The 15,380-nt window shown below is 40.4% G+C and overlaps 1 protein-coding gene and 1 long non-coding RNA gene across 5 annotated transcripts in view; one reads left to right on the top strand and one right to left on the bottom strand.

Annotated features, from left to right (window-relative positions):
* Nucleotides 1-8,884, bottom strand: part of LOC114010743 (uncharacterized) — a 38,282-nt gene extending 29,398 nt beyond the window's left edge. The window contains exon 1 of the long non-coding RNA XR_008747856.1: nt 8,624-8,884. This is a non-coding gene — a long non-coding RNA (uncharacterized LOC114010743). The remainder of the gene's footprint in view (nt 1-8,623) is intronic.
* Nucleotides 8,885-9,082: 198 nt separating this feature from the next.
* CGNL1 (cingulin like 1) overlaps nt 9,083-15,380 on the top strand; it is a 63,861-nt gene continuing 57,563 nt past the window's right edge. For 2 of the 4 annotated variants that reach the window (XM_055808538.1, XM_055808534.1), the window contains exon 1: nt 9,084-9,222. The gene's annotated coding sequence lies outside the window, so the exon portion shown is untranslated. Of the gene's footprint in view, nt 9,223-15,380 lie in introns of all 4 variants that reach the window. The other 2 variants (XM_055808544.1, XM_055808525.1) reach the window with 2 other exon arrangements.

Below are 15,380 nucleotides of genomic sequence, written 5' to 3'. Positions count from 1 at the left end.
GTTTAAGAGTACCTTCTCAGGATAAGTATACAAATTCAGTATAAGAAGCAGAGTAATTGTTAGAAAAAGTTTAGACTGGGAAAACTGTGCTTCTGCAGTGTATGTTTCATCCCCTCCCAGCAAAACAACCTAGTCAAGAGAAAGTGTCGTTTTGCTGTTGCAAATGTATAGGCTTTTTCTGACACAGTCATGTCAGTCTAAGATCACACCTCAACACATCCAGGACTAACAAAGGAGTGCTGACAGAAGCCTATAGCCTAGTCGTGGTCTCATAGGAAAGGTCCTGACCTCAGAAACGTTAACTCTCCTCACACCGCTCTGAAACAGCCGTATTGCAGTTCCGATTATTAAAATAAAATTCTTACCTGTCTGAGGTTTATAGACTCTGCCCTCTCTAGAAAGAGGTAACATTTCTCAAGCATACAGAATCAACTCAATTATTTCTCATCTGTACTGATGGGAACACAGTTTTATATTTAAAAAGACATATACTGTATATTTGAGGGAAAAACATAGCAGGACTAATTTGATTTAGTCCATTGTATCTAGGATTTTTTCCCCCTGCTAATTCAGTTAGAGAAGTATAAAAGAACAGATAGCTTGGGAGTATGGCAGAGCAATCTGCCAAACTACAGACAAAGGAAAGTAAAATAAAGTTAAATCCTTCTCAACAGAATTCCAGATAGCACAATGTGGGAGCATCAATTTCATGTAACTAAAGAATTTTTGTGAATAGTTAAATTACTTCTTTGGAACAATAAGCTGTTATCCAACTTTGAATGGCCTTGCAACTAAAAATACACTCTATTTAGTATTTCTTTCAACTTGTTTTAGACAGCATCAATAGTTTTCTCAGAAGATACTATCACTGTTTGGCAGAAACATACTTGCAAAAATAAACTAAATCCAGAAAAGTTTCCAGGGATGAATTTGGACACAAATGTGCATAGTGGCTCTTGCCCATATCCAAAACAAAACACACTAGCTGTACAACAACTTTCTTTGCTAAATATAAACATCCTAACATTGATAAGCTTTACAGGAAGAGAAACTGATTGCCATATATTACTACCATCACCAGTATTTTAAGAGCACCCTCTACAGTCACAAAACACTAACCAGGAAAAGTTGATTCTACCTAAAGAAAACAATATTAACTGAAAAGTGGAGTATTAGTTCAGTTTATCAGTACAGTTTTAAATCTGTATGAACATCTCTCTGTGTGTGCTTTAAACCCCAGTAAAGATGAGCAGGCTTCGCATGAGTGGGAAACATAGAACCTACTTCATCACTGAAGCCTCCATATTTGAGAATTTAAAATACCTTAAGTATTCTGCACTGACTCATCATTAGGCTGTAAACTTCTCTTAAGACAATGGATGGTTGTGGGATCTGAAATGGAAACCTGTACAAGGCAGTGTTTGTTGTTTTCAAAAGCAAGCAAGGAATAAACCATGGCAAAGGCCAGGATGAACTAGTTCCCCTGAGTTTGTGTCATTTGTGTGTTCGCTCATGGTTTTAGTTCTCAGAATACTTTTTGTAAGAGTTGTGCAAAAAAAGTACTTAGCTCACAAATGGAACTGAAAAACGTTAAAAATCTCCATGAAATGCTTATTATATGCATGTACATTCTACTGTACAAACACATCTTGCTTGATTTGGGGTTTTGGTTAGCAGTTCCCAAAAAACACACGACAATTCCCTCCTGGAACTTCAAAGCAAGGAGAGACAGGGTAGAGTGTGCCTCTGCAATCTTCATACACTAATTCTTTTCAGCAACCTCTCAATTTCATGCAGTCCATTCTACTGGCTCCTGACACGGTAAATCTGACACTATGGTAATATAATTTTCTGTTATTGCGGTGTAACTTTTTTTAATAGTTAAAAGTCTGTCTTCTGTTGTGCTTTTTTTTTTTTTTTTAAATATGTACTGGACTTTTTTTTTTCAGTTAGGAGAGAGTTGATTTTATTCTGCTATGGTTTCCACCCTTCCAAATGAGTAAAAAAAGTTGCATGTGTTTGCTACCTTTCTTTTTTTTTTTTCTCCTTGAAAAAGAAAAAGCAAAGGATTTCCATATCACCCATTCATTTTCCCACGCTTTTCCCTCCTTCTGTTTCCAAGTGGTATGTTCAGCCTTGAATATTTTTCCATGTTCAATTTTGAATGACTGTTTATGTCATATTGAAGCGAGTAGGACTAAAGAAGGCCTTTTAAGTTAAGGACATGCTTAAGCAGTTTTCTGCATCAGTCCTGACAAAACAAACCTATAAAGGTTGGAAATTCCAGTCCTCTAAAACCTATCTTCCTTAACCTGACATTCTGGGTCTTGCCTAGATTTGCAAAGTTACAGGTATTTTCTTAAGTCTTCAATGCATCAGTAGTTAAGATATTGGAGGTGAATCAGGAGTGATGCTTCACCTTTAAAGCAGAAGGATCAGTATCTAAGTTGATCCTTAATGTTTCTTATCTGGGATGTTACTGAAACGTTTATCGCTCTTCTAAAATATTGCTTCACAAAGCTATTTCAATTTTATTACCTCATTTGATTAAGAAAAGTGGCCAGAGATAAAAACAATCTTCAGAATATTAAAGATAGTCTTTATTTCCTGGTCTTTCTTTTCAAGCTGCTCAGGTGCAAGTTCGTCAAAGGGTCAGAGCGGTTAAAATCACTGGAGGCACCAGGTGGTGCTATTGCACAGCAGCAGAAAAGCACCGCCAACGTAGCGGAATTCCGCTGGGATAAAGGTTTTGGATCAGATATTGCTTTAGGCTTCCCTAGGCTTGGAAATGTTTCCTTATCTTTGCCCAAAAGGGTGTGTGTGTGTGAAGCAATAATTAACATATTCATGCATGCCTACAGGGGAAAAAAGTCAGGTTTTACATGGGATAGTGATGATTTTATCTCTGTTCCAAAAGCTACCTGGTTCTGAACTCAAGAATAAATTTAACATTTCATGTCTCTTGAAATAATTTTAATTCAGTGGGAATTAGGAGCCTAAATTCTTTACTGGATATTGGCCTTAGTTCTCACCAGGGACACACACACATTTCTAAGAAAACTGAATATAAGATGCAGTGTCTGCGAATCTTCATGTGACTAAAAGGATGAGTTAACAGATAGGCTAAACTGAACAAAACCTTGTCCTGCTATATTTTTAGTCAACAGTACATTTTAAAACATGAAAATATTATTTTTGTTCTTCTGTTCTGTCTTCCTTAGCACACTATATGTGTGTTAAATTGCCTGCTTACCCCAAACCAAGATAATCTTTGATCTACATTGTAAACAAAAGGAGGCTACTTAAAGGTAAAACAAGATTTGAAATTAATATTTCTGAGAGAGACAGAACATATTCTGTCTCCAGGATGCAATTTCTGGATGCCAAGCTTAAGGATTCAGACCTTAATTTTGCAAATATTTATGCTAGGTTAAACTTTAAATACATCAAAAATGCTTACATTTGCTTAACCTCACACGTATGCACCTTATTTCAGCACGACAGATGGAATTGTTAAATTACTCAGAAAGCTCCTGCATTATCTTGCCATGATATATGTTTTTGGTTTCAGCATAGCACATTCTGTATTCTTTTTTTGTGATTAAATCTTTTGTCTGTTTTTTTTTTTGTTTTAGATTGTACAGCATTTTTTGGTATCTGCATGGAGTGCTACATTCCTAGTACAAGGTCCTAATACTAAGGCTGTTGTTATAAAATAGATAAGAGCAATAGTTCTTAAGAGCTCCATGCATAAAGAGCATAGGAATCTTTAATATAAGCATGGGAAAGCATAATTTACTACTTTGCTGTTTCTGCGATAATCAATGTTTACGTTTGCAATGACTGAAACAATGCACTCTTTTAAGCTTCCTTCAAATAAATATATTGGAAATGCCAACAAATTACTAACTTTATGTATTTGTGCAAAACAGAGACTCAGTCTATGCTACTCCCAAAAAATCTAGTCTGTTCCTGCAGTGCAGGCACAGCTAAACCCCAGCAGGCTGGACTTGACCAAGAGGAGCTACATAGAGCACCACAGAGCAGATAGCAAAATGGTTTCTGGATCTTTAATGTACATGCACTTGGTAGTACCTAGGATTTCTGCAGGCTCTTCTTGGAAAAACTTCTTTTGTCATTGCTAGGATTATTTGAATAAAGCTATTCAAGGGAGCAAGACTGTCATTAAGGTGAAGGAAGAAATGTGAATGTAGCCAGAAGTTGTCCAAGGAGAAGAATGGGAGGTCAGAAAGTCCTGTGGTGGCTAGATACAGAACAGTGTCCAAAATCTTCAACTAAAGTTCCTATCAGTACTAATTATTCACTTAATTATTGGACTACATATTATTTGATAAATGAATACTGAAACTATCATATTATGTGTGATCAAACTTTGTGTTGTATTTTCCCCTCAACAGCTTTTGAAGTCAATAGTACCTTCTCTTCATTTCACCTTGCAACTTTGAAATCTCACTCTTGATTTCTATGTACGTAAGTAAGATTAATAAATGTACAGTCTTATATTTAGTAGGAAGAGTATTTGTGAACTTGAGCTAACTAAAATGAAATTAAATTATATAGAAGACAAGTTATAGTTTAAATCTTCAGCTCGTAACTTATCATTTTGTACATTTCATTTACTGCATCTTATTCTCCTGCAATGTAAACATGTTCCTGAATAGCTACCCTAATGGCTGGGATTATTCAGACTTTTTTTAGAATATTGTTATACAACTCTCCACATTGCGCGCTTGGGTTAGAGACAGAGTGAACCCAGTGCTCTGGGTTGTATCAGCAGTACCCTGTGTGTTTGACAGCTCTGTATGGGAGAACAGAGAAATGGGAGAACAAGAGATGACAAATGTAAAAGACTGGGGCTACCCCCAGAAAGAAAAAGGGGAGGAGGGAGCGAAGCAAGTGAGAAAGAAGAGGAGAAAGACCATGGTGAAAAGACGGGAAAAAAATCAGAAAGGTGGAAAATAAAAGGCCCGCCTTTCTGGTTAGTTGTCTTTCAAGGAAAAAAGAGAGGTCATAAATTAAAAAGCATCTGGTAAGAGTGTAAAATTAAATTCCTTCAAATAACCTAAATCCTCCTCTAAAAGTAAATTTACACCACAGTAAATTTGACATTTAAAACAGAACTGTTCCTTGTGTTCTATGATAGCCAAAGTGTTCTGATTTTTATAAAACGGTATTTTCTCATGCTCTTATAACTCAAAAGTTCTTTGTTGTTTGTTTAAATGGTTGAGATACAATTTGAGAAAACAACAAATCAGTGTAAATAATGGTAGACTAGAAAGAAGAACTGAATCTGCAAGACTGGTTTCTTGAAATAAGAAATAGATAAAAATGTCTATTCAACACCTTACTGAATACAATAATAACAGATAATTTTGTTACTTCTTAAGTAACAGACATCTAGTATTTTATAATAATTTGAGGAAATTTGCTATATATATTGCAAAAGATGAGTCAGAAGCAGTGTTGCAGAGTAATTATATACTGTGAGAAAGACTTTTATTTTTTTTTTCTTTCCACTGTGATTATTGGATCAGATCCTTTCCTGCAAGGAAACCAGGGGTCTGTAATAAAGTGTCAAAATTCAGTTCAGTGTGTAGTTGAACAGAAAGAGACAGATGCATCTTGCTAGGAGCCAAGCATATAGCACTAATAACCCAAACTTTCAATCCAGTCTGACTCAATGCAAAAGGAGAGCTGAATTTTAGGGAATGCTGCTCAGTACCCGGGGTGTGCTGGTGTAGCTAGCAGCTGGAATTAATCTACAGCACAAGCTGCTAGAGCATTACTGTTTGTTTTTGCTTTAGCTGCATACTCCATTTTGTATTGTATTTCACAACTGCCTGATAATACACTGCCTGGTCAGAGAGGCATTAATCAGTGTCGAGCCAGTTTTGTAAACAAGGACCAAAGCCTTCGTTTAAAGGAGAGGAAAAGAAAGTGGATGAGGGGTGGGAAAGGAAATGGTAGCCTGCACTGAGATGATATTCTGTGTATGACCTAACGCTGCCTTCGGTGCAATTTTAGCATATTGCTGTGTTTGCATACACTCTTTCAAAAAATTCTTACCTCCCTGGACCTTGTATTCTTGCAGGATTGCTGCTGGACTACAGCTCTTAGTGAACAAAGTCTTAATGTTTGTAGCATTATTTATACCAAGTACTTCTAAAACTCATGTTCAGAATATGCCAAAAATCTCTAAGAAACTGACAAAATGTTTGACTTAAACTACAGTTTTAATGAAAACTTAAAGGGTTTAAATTAAGCTTTCCTCAAAGGCTTATAGAATGTAGAATAGAACTTGGAGTTAAAATCTAGTCAAAGCTCTCCTCTTCAGTATGGGATGCTCATAGCCAATATAAGAGTTTTAGCAATTGTGCTGGTCTACCTTTTTCCCTCTGTTTATTTTCCGCCCCCTGTAATATGAAAAATACAATAAAATAAAAAGAAAAAAAAAAAGAAAAATGGCTTGGCCTAATTATCATATGAAATATTTTTTCTGAAACTCAATACAGAACAAGAGAACAGTTTGCTAAGCAGTTTAATGCTAAGCACATCAGATAGCAATTGAGCTGTCTTCTGAGCTGTTACGTGATAGGTAATAATCATGAAAAAAATTAATTATGGACTATATAATAATTCCTAGTAGTCGTCATAGCCTGGTTGTTTTAGCAAGAAATGGATATTTCACAGGTTTTTTTCTGGTTTGCTTCTAAATGAATGGAAATGTATTATTGTATAACATCATTGATTAACACCTGTTTTAATTAACCTCTAACAATAACCTGAAAATTATAGGTGTATACACCTCTTTAATGAAGCATTTTGGTTTTTATTGATTTCAATTCCTACACACGTTACTAAACTACAATATGAGGCTGAACAAACTGTCAGCGTATTTCTTCACACTTTAATTGTAATAAAATACAGCCCTGTACATGTGTCTGAGTTCAGATGAAAACTTTGCCTCATAGCTCATGTAACCCTGAGGACAAAAAAAAAAAAAAAAAAGTTTAATTACTTTGTTTCTTTTCCATGCCTTGTTTCTCAGTTTTACCAGTTAGAGGGGGTGGGCAGTAAACTTCACTTGCTTTCTGAATATTATAGTGCAAGGAGCTAAGCAAACTAATACATCTTTAACTTAAACAGCTCCAAGATTAGTCATGCCCTCTGGTTATATGAAAAAAATATATGAAAAGCAAATGTTAAATGGTAAAATATGTAAAAGATCGAGACAGCAACTCAACTTTGGCTGCTCTGTCTCATGAGCATTTTCCTGACAAGTCAACTAAATGCCAAGGGCAGAAAAATCCATACATCTCTGACTTAGCTTTCAACAACCATTTTGAGGGAGAATGAATTTAGTATGTTATGCAGAGGTGCGTTTTTCCACAATGGAAGACTTATAGCCCCTGCCACACCTAATACTTCCATACTCTCAGCAAAAGAAAACATTGTCAGATGGCTGCAAACACCTCAGTAGCTGCCTCTGTAGAACTGTTTATAGTGTGTTCAATTCCCAGTTTACAGTTCTTTCTACTTATTAACGAGCAGTATACTGTTTTATCACAAGCTATTTCTGTCAGTTGTTCCTTTTCTGTCTCCCGGTTTTGCTTTTGACTGTTTCTTGCAGCTGTAAATAGATCCTTAAGGAACACTGATTTGGAATACTACTGAAATACGTGTGTTTTTAAAATTCAGAGTGCACCTCATTTTCCCATGTATCACAGATTCATGTGAACTTTAACTTCTTTTTCCCAGCATAGAACCTAAAACTAGGTACAGCGCCCCAGAAGTGTCAATATTGATGCTGTATTGGGACCAGTTACTTTTCTGATTGAACCTCTTCTGTTTATACACCCTAATTAAGACAGGGACATTCTCTACAGAAAATCCATACAATTATATACTATACAATCCCATACACTACTGTTTGCTAACTTGGCTTGTTTTGTCAGATGTGTAAGTAGCAGAGCAGCTCTGACAGAAATTTGAGCAGTGAGCTCCAGTACAGCTGGATGTGAAAAGAGGATGTGTGCCTATACATATTCCTGTAGAATGACCCTAAGTGGCTTTCATGCATATATACTGGGTGGGTTTTTTTCCCTCATGTTCACTGAATTTCTCGGTTCTAGACATGGACCTACAATATTTTGTTGTGCTCTTTCTCTCCTCTAACCTTTCTTCTTGACAGTGCTGTGTGATTTAAGGGGTTCAAATCTTGAGAAAAAAATTCTGAGGGCAGAAGAAGTTATCTGAGGCCCAACTCTTGTGAGATGCTTATAGGCACTGTATTCTTTTGTGTGACACTTGTAAACCACAAACCCTTAGCACCTAGATTTCCCTTGCACACGGGCCTGGGGAGAGAGGCACGCTGGCAGCACTTCAGCTCTCACTGTAGATGTAGAATATTCTGGAAACCTGCGGACACCTTGTGATATTTCCAGTTTAGCTGAAGACATTGTGGAAATCACCCCAAACGCTTCAGGCCGCCTGGGCGCGCCCAGGGGCGCTGCCGCCGATGCCCCCCGGGCAGTACGGGCACGCTGGCCCGGTGGCTCCAGCCTGCGTGCTGCGGACCAGCGCCTCACTCCTTCCCCCTTACCTCCGCCACGCGTTCCGAGCAGCCCGGCCCTGCCCGCCCGAGCGCTGCCTCAGCTCGTCCCGCCGCCGGGAGCCGCGCCAGCCGCCCCCGCACGCTGGGAAGCCAGCGCCAAGCCGAGCGCCCAGCGGCCTCCCGCTGACAGGACCCGGGCTCGGGGCCGGGCTGCCTCACGGCCTTGTTCTGGCCGCCCCCGGTCGTCCCGGCACCGCTCGCCACAGCCCGCAGCGGAGGAGCGGGGTGCTTTTCCCCTCTGCGTGCGGTTTATGGGTGTCTGTCACGGGGGGGGGGGGGGGAACCAGCCTGAGGAGGCGCCGCGCGCCCCCTCAAAGAGCCCAACCGGCGCGGGCGGACGGGCGGGAAAACGCCGCGCGCGCGCGAGGAAGCCCCTCGCTCACCTGAGGGAGCGCCCCCCGCCTGGCTCCTCCCCGGCAGGGCCCGGGCGCGGCCCCGGTCCCGGCGGCTGTGGCACCCCCTCCCCCGCTGGAGGGGGCGGGCAGTCCGCGCTCGGCTCCGGCGGCGAGCGCGGCTGGCGGGGCGGCGGCGAGAGCGGCACGAAGTTGACGGGGATCCCCCTCTGAGGGCGAGGCGGCTTGGGACGGGTGAGGAGAGCGGCGGCGGCCGGTTGTGCCGGGAGGTCTGGGAGCTGAGGTGGGGGCGGGCGCTCGTCGCCCGCTTCTTCCCGCCGAGATGGCCGGGGCCGGCCGGACAGGGCTGGGTCGCGACGTGACCGGAGCGCGGTGGGCACAGGGGACGTCGCCGTGTGGCGCCTCAGGGGCTGCCGCCCGCGGCGGGGCGCCGTGGCTGGGGGGGTGGCTCCCCTTGCTGAGGCGCCCTGGGTCGCCGGCTTCACTCCTCCATCTCGCCCCGTTAAACACGCTCCTTTCCAAAGACCAAGGACGTGGGGTTCTGCCAGGCGTGAGGGGAGAACAACGCGGCTCTCCCTGCCCGACCAGCTAGCTGGGAACGCGCGGAGTCTGGCGGAGCGCCGGCCGTGCCGGGACAGGCCTTCCCCCGCAGCGCTCCTCGGGGCTGCGCTGGCGAGCGGCGGCTGTGCCGCCCCCGGGGCGGGCGTGCTGAACGGCGGAGCGGGGAGGGAGTTGCCCGGAAAAGAGTCTCCGGTGAGACTTCAGGATTTCTTAGTCTTTTCTGGGGGCTCTTTTCCCCTGGTGCGTGTACCGGCCGCCCCGGAGCCGCGGTTGCGGTGCCTCAGCCCGGGGTGCTGCTGCCGGCCTTCGGTTTCAGGTGAACTCGCACCGTCCGGGGCGGAGGGGCCCCCCCGCGGGCCGGGAGCCCCCCGCGGGTCGCCGAGACCGCGGTGTGTCGGGGGCGCCGCCGCCTGCCCGCACGCATTCCTCCAGGGATTCCTGGCATTCCTGAGCTGAGGGCGCTCAGACTTCATCTCCCTTTTATTCCACGAATTAGCGTACTTTTGCGAAAGGGTGTGTCCACATTGTGTGTGTTCTTCTTCATGGGAAAATAATGGCAGTTCAGCCATTTATTCTTCTTCCCAATTAACTTGGCATCTGATATAATTTATATCCCTCCCATATGATGACAACTTTATGGGGAGATCAGTGCTGTGATAAAACTTTTGTGGTGAGTTTGGATTAGCATCTGCAGTTGACATAAGAATAGTTGTTATGGCTTTTATCTTTCTCCTGTTTTTCTCTTTAAGCATGTAAGTGGTTTTAAAATATCACTGCAGCTCAGTTTGAAAAATTGTCGAAGTAGAAATAGCGGAAACCCATCCTTGAAAGTTGCTTTATTTATCTGAGCATGTACACTGTGTTTAACTTGTGTGCAGTCATATAAAATGCTTCGTGTAGATGAATCAGAAACCCCTTAGGATGTAATGATTTGTGATATACCCATATTAATTTGATAGATTCAGTGTCTGATGCTTATTCTGACAACTGTCTGTCACATGTCTCATAGTTAAGGCTGTTTTTATAGAGATGGTTTTATCAGAACTTTGAAATGTTTATAAAAACATAATTAAAATGGCAAAACCAAACCACTGATTACTTCTTAAAAGTGCTTTGTAAGAACTTGTTTGACTAGCAGTTATATTTTCTAGAAATGCCATGGTTATTGAATTGTCTCATTTTTTTTCCTCATGTTAGGCTGAGAATAAACGTGCTTGTGCTCACAGTGTGTACCAAGCCAGATGTGGTTACTGCTGACTAATGTAAAAGTATACCGAGTTGCTATAAGCTTTTTTTTTTTTTTTTTTTTTTAAATAGAGTGTTAGTTTGAACTCAGGTCTCTGCTTTTGGGAAAAGATTATAAATGGAAATGAAAACTTTTCATACAGTATTGGAATGTACCATTAGTAGTGTAGTAAGCAGCATGTTTTACAAAGGAGTTGAAGTTTGTTGTATTAGGAAAGGCAGTTATACTGCTTTTTATTGTATGGTATTCTTCTTGAGACATAGCTATACTTCGTAAAACAGAAAACTCCAAATTAGGAAGCAATACTTCTAACTTTTATTAAAAAATTTCTTAGAATATCATTCACATAAGAGAAGATTTTTATTATATTTTTTCAGTTTAATGTTCAGATATAGTTTAAAAAAAATGATATGAGATGATTAAAATGCAGTGCTTCAAATGATGTGTCTTATAAAGGGACTGATATTTTTACATTTTACAGTTTAGAGGTATTTTTGAAATGTATTAATCGTTGGAGAAGAATTCCTAGTTGGTTTACATACACCTTGAATGGCAACTGACATTAACTGTTTCTAAATCCCACTTCAGTGCAAACACACACTAGAAAGGATTATTTTAGCAAATATCAGTAATGTTATGACAGTAATGAAAAAGGTGGGTTTACCTCTTTGATTACATATTCCAAAGAGCCTGTCTTCTCCACGGGTGTATCACACAACTGTTTTTATTCTCAGTATCTGACTTAGTTGTGTTTTGCTTTTGAATTTATTAAATGGGATGACTGCTTAGGCTGTCTGAATTACCTCTAAGCAAACCAGCTTATTTTAATTTCTGTTAATTGCATTACTAGATCTTACTGTCACTAGTGAAATTCTGAGAATGCACTTAGGTTCCCCTGACAGGGTATATATGGGGGATGTGGAATTTAATTCACTGCAAAAATGGTCTGTGGTATATCATGTGTAAGGAACTTTACCTCAGTAAAAGCATGACAAAGCTGAAAAAAAAGAATTTGTGACAGTTCCTTCTTCTAGTTTACCGTATGTAATAGGAAGTTGATCTTTCTGGGAGTATTGGTGAAACTGGTTTGTCTGGGCTCTGCAATGTCACCTGAAATGTGTAGTTGAAATGGCATGACCTCAAACTTGAATTTTTAAACCTCTTGTCATGGAGCAACGCAAGATTCAGCCTGGACCATAGTGGGCAGGTTACTATTTAAAAATAGCTACTTAAGTATTTTGAAGCCAAATAATTCTGCTGATGTCAGAAACTAAACAGAAGTAGACCTGCAAGTTTCATTCTGCAGCTGCTGTTTGACCATTTCTGCTTTTTGAAGTCACAGTCATAGTGATGACGATGTCATTATTATCTGGCCTTTTTACTATGTTGATAACCTGAAAACCTGTGTATTAGTGTCAAGCGCATGAGCCTGATTATGCAAAACAATGTTCAGCCTATGGCAGTGTCTGCTTGTGTTAATAGAGGGGATCTAGCAAGAATCCAGTCAAAATCACTGATGCTAATAGATTTCTGAGAAATGGCAATGAACACTAAAATAATGGGCCATTTTTCCCACTTACTTCACCATCTATGCAACTCTGAATGGCAGCAGAAACGATGGATCTACCTGCTGTCCATGTATTCAGATACAGCAGGCTTAAGGAGTTTTTCTTTTCTCTGTCTGCCTCATTTCTTCCTTTTTAGGGATAGGAGGAGGTTGTCTTCAACCTGATCAGTTCAGTGCTATGATTCAGAGCTGGGCTTTACAAAGAATACATCCTTACAATATAGGGATGAGTCTTGAATGTGTCTTCACTGTCATTCAGTGTTGTGTCTTGAATGGCCAGGATGAGGCAAAGATGTTTGAATTCCTCCTGTTTTGTTGCTAGGTCTCAACAAACTGCATACTGAGGAAGACTACTGACGATGCATCCTCAGCTTAGGTTTGGTGGTTTACAGGGTTTTTTAATAAGTCTTGAATGCTATATTGGTAGGGTGTGCAAAAACTGAAGGAAAAATATTGATCTTGTTGTTTCTGATCTTACTTGGCAAAAGAATGGAGGATCCTCCCACTGAGAATGCTGCCATCACCAGGTTATTGTGAGAGCTAAGGTGCTTCACGTGTTCATGGAGTGTTTATTCCAGGCATGTTTATCTGGAAATGTTAATACATTTCAGAAACTGCTTTGGCTTTGACTCTCTGAGTGGAGTTAAATCTGAATGGTGGTAATTTTCAGTATAGCCAAGCATGAAAATTTAGTGTTTAAATCTGAGAAATTAACGTGTTAGGAATGCATGTGGTACAGATTTAGTGGAATGGTAGTCATGGAATCACCACTGTTTGGGATTAGAGCTCAGTGTATTTGCTGTGACCTTGTACCATCTCTGCCAACAGAGCTGGCAGCCTCCTTGAAGGAGTTTATCCAAATGTAGGCTTATAGCCTTCTGTTTTGTGTGAAATAGAGTGGATGACAAAATCTATAGCCAAACATTTTAAGTACATAGTATAGTTTTTCCATAAATGCCTCTACATTTTTAGCCAAATTAATTGTTTTAAATTAAATTGATCCATCTTTTGTATTTCTGTGATGCATTAACCAGATTGACAATATGAAATTTAAAATTAATATTCTAGAATAAACTTTTCACATTCTACTTGTTTTGGGTAGAGAGAGAACAATAAGGAATTAAGGTGATTGCAGAGAATGTCTCAGAAAGCACTTTGACTTAAAAAAAAAAAATCAAGGAGATTGGTAAGACTGGAAGATGCCTCAATTATTAACACAATAGCCCCTTTCTGTGAGGGTCCCTGGGCATGCTAGGGGTCATTACCATTCAGGTAGCTGACTCTCATCAGTCTGAGTACGACAAGGGTTTGACTCCAGGCATTTGCAGAAGTTCATAATTCTTTAGTTATATGTACATTGCACACACCATTTTAATGTAGCTAAAATGTCGATGTGGAAACTATATAAATACGCCATGAACAGGAGACTTGCTGGCTAGGCTGCCCATGCTTACGCATTCATATAGATATGTGCCTATGTATTTCTGTGTGTGTATATATAATCTTACAAGGCTTCTGCAAGTGTCTGTGGGAGTTTATGTAGCCATTAGGAGTGTTTCAACCTGATTTTGATTTCTATTGAAAGACATCTCTATGAGCTGATGAAGTTTATTAGAGTGGAAGATTTATGTACATAAAAACACTCTCAAGTGAGTAATGATTTGTGATCTGTTTCAAGATAAGAAGTGGTGGGTAGAGTTTGAGCTTTTATACAGAGGTGGGGGAATGTTTTCAGGGATGTGAATCAATCTCAGAATATTTTGTTAGGCCTTGTTGCAACTGGTAATGGGTTGGAGTAAGTCTTCATACAGTCATTTGCACACCATTAGCTGTTACATGCAGGGAGCAAATGTTCAGCAGTCACAGCTTTTATTTACAAGAACAATTGGCATGTAATGTTATGTTATAATTTCACAAACACTTCAAGCCTCATAAAGAAGCAGCCCTACCTCTCTCATTTCCCCCCAGTAATTATGCTATGCCAGTGTGAAGCTGAGAAGAGTGGTTGCTTGTGGGAGCTGGTTAAACCTGTCCTCCGTGAACAAGCGGAGTACACACCAGGCAGCTTTGGCTGCACAGGCTTTGTAAGCCCTTCTAAGTGGTGCATCTCCTGGTGGAGCAGACCAGCACACTGTGAAGCTCCTTTCCTCTGTGGAGTTAGTTATCTAGCTTGTCTCTTCTTTACTCAGCTTATGTCTCTCAGACTGAATGTGATGATATCATCTCGTCTCGTGGTGGCTGGGCTCAGGGCCTGCAGTTCTGACTGTGTGTTTAAATTTTAAAATGCATGGTTGAGTTGGTTGAAAGAAACTAGATGGGTGTGAAGCCAAGTGTTTGAAGAATACAAATGTAATTAAGACAAAGTTTAACAATAGAAAAATGGGAGCCATAACCAGCTTGAATACACAGGAGGCTGTGGCCTGATGTTGGCTGTGTACATATGACTCCTAAAGTCTGGTTTACGTGTAGATTTTGTGCTTAAGTACTTGCAAACGCCATAGAGATTAACACTTTTCTGTGTGTCTTTATGCAGATGAGACCTGCGTCTTTGCGTGCAGGTGTACTCATAGCTCATCCTTAATTTTATTTAGGAATAAGCTATATTTATATAATCAAGATTATGCTGGTTGCATCTGTTGTGTTGCTGTAACTGTAATTTCTGTAGACAAGGTTATGTCTTTTTTTGGTGGGATTACTGAGAAGAAGGTCCAGTGTTATGTCACATCTAAAGCCAAGAAATAATTTTTGGAGTAGGGGAACCTGTTTAATTATTAATTTATTTTAGATAGTAGTATAAATAATTTTGTGTTCCTGAAGCACTGGCAAAACTGTTTAACAAAGATTGCCCTAGCTCTCTTTCCATATTTTTGAGAAGGGACTCTTTATTTCAACAAACTTGAGGTTTTTGCCTGAGCCTCTAAAAATATGAACAGGATACTCGCTTGTATTTAAACAATAGTGATATCATTGGGATGTATTAAGATAATTTCCTTTGGAACAAAATACAAAGTTTCTAAC

The sequence above is a fragment of the Falco peregrinus genome, chromosome 1 (assembly GCF_023634155.1).
Source record: "Falco peregrinus isolate bFalPer1 chromosome 1, bFalPer1.pri, whole genome shotgun sequence".
NCBI lineage: Eukaryota > Metazoa > Chordata > Aves > Falconiformes > Falconidae > Falco > Falco peregrinus.
Note: the sequence above shows the minus strand (reverse complement) of the source record. Positions and strands in the feature narration are given on the sequence as shown.